Here is a 9041-nt window from a genome sequence, read left to right on the forward strand (position 1 = left end):
TGCCAGGCGACGCTGTTGTTATCTTGTATCCAACTATTGCAGGTTGTGTTGGTTAAGCACATATACTAGTTGCCATCCGACGCTGTTCTAATCTTGTATCCAGCTACTGCAGGCTGTGTTGGTTAAGCACATATACGAGTTGCCAGGCGATGCTGTTCTTGTATCCTACTATTGTAGGTTGTGTTGGTTAAGCACATATACTAGTTGCCAGGCGACACTGTTCTTATCTTGTATCCAACTGTTGTAGGTTGCGTTGGTTGAGCACATATACTAGTTGCCAGGCGACGCTGTTGTTATCTTGTATCCAACTATTGCAGGTTGTGTTGGTTAAGCACATATACTAGTTGCCATCCGACGCTGTTCTAATCTTGTATCCAGCTACTGCAGGCTGTGTTGGTTAAGCACATATACGAGTTGCCAGGCGACGCTGTTCTTATCTTGTATCCAACTGTTTTACGTTGAGCGTCAGCTGCGAGTAACTCAGCGTCCAATATACATGCGCACGTGGGCGCTTATTTTTGTTCGTGAAGTTTTTGTGCTTGAAACGTTATCGGACGATGATTTAACTGCTCTAGGACACTCGCATCATTCTGCGCATGCGCACAACTGCATGGCGTGCCACTGCTGGGTGAGAAGGTAAACAATACACTCGATGTGACGAAAATAGAGCTGCCTACTTTTGTTTTTAAACAATGGCCATTTCAATCGTTTGTGTCACGAGAACAAACATTCCTTATTGAGTATATACTTGTGTGCAAGCCCTGAGTGGGTCCCGGCGAAGGCTTCTTATCCAGATGAGACTACACGTAAAGCAAAGGCAGAGAAACAGGGGTGAGACATGTGTCAATAGACGCATCCGATGCAGGGCACAACGCACTTGAAACAAAGGGTAGGCTATAAGCACGGCTAATCAGCAGCGTCTGAAAGTGGACTGGCTAGCCGAGCAAATAAACGGGTAAGTTGACATGTGCACGTAGGCACTGCGTGGACATGGGAACACAAAGCAGAACTTGACGTGTGCTGCAGGCACTGATAATTATTGCACAGAGGTGACCTCGTGGAATCGCCGAATCTTTTAGACGATCTTTCATTTTTTTGCTCTTCGGCAACTCGCGTTATCGCCGGATAGGCTCGAGGTTCTTGACGCGAAATGCATCCTGTCTATACAGAATGCATGTCACAACGCCGATATGGGTCAGTCACCAATGCCTCTTTCTATGCTTCGCTAGAAGTTATGTGGGTAACAACGTATTTACGACACCTGTGCACTGTTTGTCACTCTTCACAACACTTTCAAGGCTGTCAGATTTTGTGAATCAGCAAAATTGTGGCAGAGCATGCAATACCGAGGAAAAAGACAGCGACACGGACATGGAATATTCTTTTTGTCTTTTCTGCACCGCGATGTTTATACAACACATCAGCTGCTTCTTTTCAATTTTTTTTTTGTTTTACTCCGAAGCACAAATCACACAGAACTCTGCACTATGGTGCTAAAAGTGCAATAGAATCCATTCCCGTTTTCTCTCTCTCTCTCTCTCTGTTATAATACGTTACAGTAACGCACAGTTCAGGAACAAGGGCAATTTTCCGTAACCCGAGTCTCCTGCATAAGAAGTGGCGCACAGCCTGTCGTTCCTCTTTGCTACGCTGCTTGCTTTTTTAAGGAGCAGAATGTGAAGCTTCCAGCAAACACGCCGAGTTCCCGCGCGTAGATTTATCGGAACCCGGGTCGCTCCGTCGCCAGTTTTGGAAGCACGCGCGTGCGCGCCTATCAAAGCTCAAGGATATAAAACAGCCAGAAAGGAAAGGACGTGGCGGTACACAGCCACCTGCGCGGGGCGCCGCCGGGTTTATAGTGTTTGCCGATGCGGCAGTCGCTCAGGTATACACCAACACTGCGCTCTCTACCCCCCCCCCCCCCCCCTCTCCACATCTACCCACCATCTTACGACCCACGCTTTGCAGGCATAACTATTTAGACTAGCAGAAAAGGGGAAAGGAAAGAGAGAAAGGGAAAGCGCAAACACATTTAGGCCGACTCGAGAGAGAGCATGGGCGAAGAAGTCGGCGACGGCATTCTCGTCTGCAGGCGGAGACGAAAGCAGCGGGCTTTTTTTTTTGGGGGGGGGGGGGGACAAAAAAGGAAGAAATCTTCACTTTAGGGTCCCGGCAGGTCGTATTTGAAAGGGATTTGCTTTTCGTGGCACTTGTGCCGTAAAAATTCGAGCCCTACGCAGAAGATCGACTCCATGATATTGATAAAAAAGACAGGCTATAAGAACAGAACTAAAAGAGCTTGGAGCATATTGAAGTTTTACAAGTTTCTATGCGATCGTTAATGCACTCACTCACTCACTCACTCACTCACTCACTCACTCACTCACTCACTCACTCACTCACTCACTCACTCACTCACTCACTCACTCACTCACTCACTCACTCACTCACTCACTCACTCACTCACTCACTCACTCACTCACTGGGGTCTGCGTCTAAGCCCTGCCTTTTGAATACTCAGGGACCATAATCTCACGAAAGCAGGCAGAACTTAAGTCCTGAACTCTCCCAAGCTCAGGACTGTCAAATGTGCTAAAGAGACCCGCTACATGGCTTGAAAGCAAACACCTTGGGCTGTATATTTTTGACAAAGACTGTACCTATATAATTGTTATATGGTCTTGCTTTTATCAAGCATGTTCAGCATGGATTTTTTTTTTTCAAACAAGAACCATTTGCTAGCGAGTACCGACTACGCAGTAGGAGAAAAACGTTAATGCGTTTTGTATGAGACAAATAGACAACCTCTAGCGGCATAATAGCCGTACATAAAGGCAAACACAAATCACAACTGTATATATCTTCATGCAAGGAACGGAGAAGCATTTGTGTTCAGCGAGCAGCTCCGTATACACAGCGAAACCTCGTGTGTGTGCGAGCTGCACTGGCGTGACTTGTTTATACCGCGCCAGCTTCCGCCAACTACTCCCTGCGGATCGGCTAAGTGCGCGCCAAAATGGCTTCCATCGTCCTGCGACGCAGTAACATAAGCGTTTTCTGCTCGTTTTCTGCGTAAGGCAGACAGCAACGGGTAAGTATTGTGCTCTGCGCCGCTCGGCTGTAAATCAAGCTTATGCGAACAGCCGGCAAGCGAGGAAAACGCTCTGTTGGATGCGCGCACTGAGTAGTGGGTCTGTTTACTTTCGAGCTCATTCGTAAATACCGCCTCCCAACGAAGTACGCCATGGCAACAAACACGCGACCAAGGTCAGCACGAGTGTTTTTTTTTTTTTGCGCCTACCGTCTCATGTGGGAACAAGCTCGATGAACAACATTGAACAACATTGTTTAGCGCTTAAAGCACTCCACAGGCGGTTTGGTATTTCGAACAAAATGACGCGATGCCATTTCGAAGCGTGTGTAGTGTGCTTGCGAAGCTTAAGGCCGTCTTTGTATAACAGAACATATATGAAGACGATTGGCCAGTCTGCATAGAACCTGTACTTTATTGAGAATAGCGTTAGGCAAAACGCAAAAAAAAAACCCAACTCATTGTGGTTTGGAAAACCGTGTTCCCGTTATTACCATAATGTCATTCACGACACCGCTGAAGGTCAAATCTCCATCTCAAGTGCACACATAAACACTTTGCTTTGTGTGTGTGTGTGTGTGTGGGGGGGGGGGGGGGGGGGGGGGCTTATCATGCCCTGAGGTTAAGTTTGTGACACCAAACAATGTCAAATTCGGGAGTCCGCTAAACAGATTTCGCGACGCGAATTGTGCACACAAAACTCGTCTTGGGGCCGGGCTTACACTGCCTATCGATACCTGTATTACGCGACCAGCCCTACTGCGACCTCTGCAAGCTGCTCATTTATCCGCCAAATTCGCGCTTGCCCTGTCGTCATATCCCGACCACGCACCTAAATAAAGCCTTGTACTGGAGACATCTTTGGTCTAACCCACAATCTGTACATTAACCTTACCACGAAACTCACGAGCCACGGGATTCCGTACACGGATCCACGGATGCTGCTGTGATGTGTGCATGCGCAGCAATCTCCTTCCCTCCTTTCCCTTTACTGCTTCCCCAGTGTGCAGCAGATGTTTAGCGCAAGTTGGGTGAGGCCGACATTCTTTATCGTTCCCGAAATTATCTTCTTTAACTGAAACAACCTTCATCCAAAGCAGACACTCAGTAGACAGAAAAGCAAACTGACCGCCTTGGCAACCACATCGAGTGCAGAACAGTGAACGCATGCGTCTCACTATACTACCGAATTTTTATAAATTTCGTAAGGCAAACACAGAGAAGATAAAAAACCGCTATGCTCACCACAGAAAGAGGAAAGGGATAGAAAAGAAAGGGAAGCAGGTTAAGCACACATATATTCCATTGGATACCTTGCACTGGGGGAAAGCGCAGTGCATTGCGGCACAGTGCACAAAACAAACGTTAAAGTGATAAGCCACCACGCCAACTAGCAAAGAACACAAAAAAGGCGAAGTACAAAGGAGGTCAGACCTCAGTTCAGAGTAGGCCAGAATACACGCTTGTTACCGAGGGTCATCCCGAAAACGAATGGCTGTGCCTAGATCTGCGCCCGACCTCACGCAAGCTTCGCGAAAGCGCGCACGCACCACAGATGTGCTGCATACTGCGCATCGCAAACATACTCGCAAGGTTGCGCTTCCTAGTTAGTCTAAGCACGTGGAGGTCGCGCAAACTCAACAGGAGAGTCTGCACACTCAGCGAGGCCTGCTCAAGCGTCCTCCGCCCAGACACAAAGACAGTCACGGACCCGCGACCCCGTTTTCTTTCCCTTCCCACTGCTACCCATTCCAACCGACGCTCTCCGCAAAAGGAGCAACTAACCCTACGATGACAGCGGCAGCAGCAGCGGCAGCGACAACCGTAGCCCGCGCCAGGGCCGCAGGCTCGCGCGAGCTTACGACGCAGCTTGCTTGTATACCGCGCTTATCAGCACTCGAGCCCGACGGGGCTACGCAGAAAGCAAAGCGAAGGGCGGGCTCTCAACAACGACGGCACGCCACTGCAGCTGTGCCGATGGATGGACGGACGTTCTAAAGCGCCGCACCATTCGTTACTGCGCTGTCTCCACTAAAACCGTGCAACGCTCAATAAGCTACGAAGCACACTGAAGAGCAGTGGAAATCATAGTACAGAGTTTTAACAACGCTAGTCGCTTTCTGCAGTGTATTTCTTACGTGACTCAACACGCTCTATCGTCAAACCGGGCCTGTGCAGCGTCGTCTGCTTTCAGCCTGAATAGCAGACGACGCACCGTCTCGAGTACGTACCGTTGCAGGAAAATGCGTTAAGTGTACTACGCTGTAACTGTTTTGAGTGAGCGATGCCAGGTCTGGCTTCTGCCGCACTGCACCCTTCTAAGTGAGACAGTGCATGCGGTCGGGGGCTCCCCCCCCCCCCCCCCCCCCCCCTCCCCCCTCCCCCCCCCCTCTGAGAAGGAAGAGCGCAGGGGTGCTCTCGCGCTTCCACCGAGCAGTCCCTGTGGGCGCGCAGCAGCACTGATGGAGCCTGCCAAGAATGCAGCCCACCACTTTCTTGGCGCTCTTTCTTCCTTCTGTCTGCCGTTTCGCGCTGTTTTCGCTCTTTTCCCCTCTCCGCCGGTTACCCCCTCCTTTTTATTTTTTGGTTGTGGCGATTTTATTTTCACTTCGGTTCGCTAGGCGCCGCGCTTTCTCGTGTATTTGAGTTGTCGCCGTATTTTTTGCAAATTCCACGTTTACCGAGTTTCGTTCTGGGCCCCGCAGTGCGGCTCGTGTCACGTACTTCCAAATCGCAAAAGGACTGGCGGGATTTCTTTTACGCCTCTCTGGATAAGTGCGGAGGTGTTACTAGAGCCCTGCTCAATGGTTCAACAGCGAATCCGTAACGTGGGTAGTTTTGAAAAGGACGAACCGCCTGAAGTCTGAGCGTACGCGCTATCTTTTAGGAATTCGCTCTACGCACATTTCTTGTGTATTTTATCGTTACGCCAAATAAATGGAGAGATGTGAAGAATTCCAGGCTGTAGTCGGATGCAACTCAAGAACGTAGCGGCTTTTTCTCGACAAAGGACCCCCTTCCAGCCTATGGCGTCGACCGATTCTATGAACCAGCTATTGTCACGCTAGCCGGCTCATGAGAATCGGCCGACGCCATTGGCTGTAATGGGGTCCTTTTAAGGGGAAAAGCCGCTTCGTTCTTAAATTGTATACGACTGCAGTAACACTTTAAACCGGGTGTGACAGTAGAATCTCGCAGCCAGGAATGTGCTCAAAGTTGCACCAAAGTTTCGAGGCATGTACACCTTTTGTTTTATACCTCAGCTTTAAGGTCTCGTTGACATCATGACCCTAAAGAAAATACAGAGTTTTGAGCGAGACAGCGCCAACGGGCCCAATGGTTGTGGCGATAAAGCGAGACGAAAATCAACTAAAAAAACAAAACAAGAACTCCCCGGTATGTATCCTGCTTGGCCAACCTGTACTGTGCGATAAGCAATGTGTTATCGCCTAAAAGCGCGCCATTTTGAGGAACGAATGTAGGTCGCTAAGTGCTGCCTGTTATCCAAAGGCGGTGCACCGATTGCTGGCAGAATCGTGGAAGGGATACGGGCTGCAAACACCTGACAGCGTTATCTAGGCAATATTGTGCTCTGCGTGGACAGACCGTATGGTTCGCAGGAGAAGAGGATTGTGAAAAGTAGTATTTTGGAATCTGGTGTGGCGTGGTGTGGTGTGGGTGTGGTGTGTTGTGGCGTGGTGTAATGTGGGTGTGGTGTCGGTATGGTATGGTATGGTATGGTATGGTATGGTATGGTATGGTATGGTATGGTATGGTATGGTATGGTATGGTATGGTATGGTATGGTGGAGCGCAGCGAACTTTGCCGCAATGCTTTGTCGTTATCTAAAAATACGAGTCTTCGGTAGGGGTGTACGAATATTCCAAATTTTCGAATAGCGAAGCGAATATGGTCGTATTCGATTCACTGAACGAATCGAATAGTGCGTATTCAAATTTATTCGAAACGAATCGAATACAATCTTAATTTTTCCAATACTTTTCGAATAATAGGCATTAAGTTCGAAAAGGGCACGCCGGAGTTTTCTTTGACGGTTCTTTCAAAAACAGGACCCTAGGCGTCTTCTGTATATATGTGTTATCTCAGAGCATAGGCACACACGAATGCTTCTTTTTTCTTCCCTTAGTGCGTGAAATAATTCTATTGCAAACATGCTGTGACATCTAAAAAATTTTCTTTTCTGTGTACTGTTAATTATTTTTGTCTTTTTATTCGAGCAGTAAGTTCGGAAAAGAGGGAAAAAACGCATTTTTGTTAAAGCTTTGATTTTTTGTTTTGGTGGTTGTGAAGGCTAAAGAGGCCTATGTTTACGCCTCTTGTACGTTTCCACGAAAAGAATTCAATCACTATCACCCCATGAAAGGCGCATGTGTTATTCCCATCTAAAAGTTTTCCAGTATGAGAATTCACGCGGCATACCAGACTGCTTCGCAGGGTCGACATCAGGCGCATCGGCACGTGTAGCCTCCAAAACAATTCCGTCATTTTTTTTAAATTTTTATTCGAGCTTATGGCATGTGACATTCGTTGAGGCTAGCGATATACTAGAGATAATTGTTGGTTGACTCAGCGCATAGCGCTTTTATTTGTCTTTGTTAGGGGAAAAAGGTCAGCACGAGTTTACACATGTGGTTTGGTTTGGTTTATGGGGGTTTAACGTCCCAAAGCGACTCAGGCTATGAGAGACGTCGTAGTGAAGGGCTCCGGAAATTTCGACCACCTGGGGTTCTTTAACGTGCACTGACATCGTACAGTACACGGGCCTCTAGAATTTCGCCTCCATCGAAATTCGACCGCCGCGGCCGGGATCGAACCCGCGTCTTTCGGGCCAGCAGCCGAGCGCCATAACCACTCAGCCACCGCGGCGGCACATGTGGTATGCGGCACAGAAAGCAGCGACATATTTATCCTGGCAGACTGGATAAAACCACCTTTGTGCAAAACATGGCATTATTTAGGCATTTGGATCAATGATTATATGCGAAATTTCTTCTAATGTACCCGCCTGTACCCGAGATCCGAAGGCGATGGAAAAAGAATGAGAAAAAAGAGAAGCAATCAACGCGAGACCTGCAGCCAGCAGGAATTCGTTTGAATCATTTTACTGTCTCGTGCGAAGCTGCATGAAGTGACAGCACTCGTTGAAGTGAGTGAAGAACTGGAAGATATAACAGCAAAAACCGGAATTCCGGGAAGTCTGCGCAGGAATGCAATCACTGCTAGCTCGGGTAAGTAACCAGCTTTTTCAATCAGTGATACGCCCACATCGTCTACGCTGAGGCTAGATGCGCACGGAATTTTTGTCTGCGATTGCAAATCATCGTAAATGTCCCCTTGCAAAGCAAAGGGTCAAGGGTTCGTTTGTTTCAAAGGAAGTGAAGAGGTTCATTAAGCTCCTTGTCATTTACACGTGCCTTTTTTCTGATTAGTTTGTCTGTCCAGTAATTAACGACGTCCGTTTCAGCAACGCTAGTTGGCATTCCTCTCTTGCTTGTTATCGTACAAACGAGAGAGGATCGCAGACACGCAGTCTGTAACCGAGGGGAAATGAGTCGTGTAAAAAGACAACTGCGGCACGTGGAGAGTGAATAAGGGGTTTACACGCTGGAATGTGCCTTCATAAAGCTGCGAGGACCTCCGAGGTATTCGCAGCGCACCTGTCAAAGCGCCTCGGTTTATGGCAGGCGATAACAAGGACAATTTAGACGCACCTGAATCGCTGTCCGGTCATAGTTCCCAAGGACGCCGTAGAGAGCCGTTCATTCAGAATGACTCACACAGACAGAAATGTCGAGCTCGTGGACTCGTAGTCAAAATTCTGCGGTTTAAAAAAGAAAATAATAAAGAGAAAGCAAAAAGTTAGGGGAGCGAAAATGGGGAGAGGGGGCAAATGTAATTCTCTCTTTCATACAACGGCTAGCGTAACATT

Source organism: Amblyomma americanum, chromosome 7 (genome assembly GCF_052857255.1).
Source record: "Amblyomma americanum isolate KBUSLIRL-KWMA chromosome 7, ASM5285725v1, whole genome shotgun sequence".
In the NCBI taxonomy this organism is placed as follows: domain Eukaryota; kingdom Metazoa; phylum Arthropoda; class Arachnida; order Ixodida; family Ixodidae; genus Amblyomma; species Amblyomma americanum.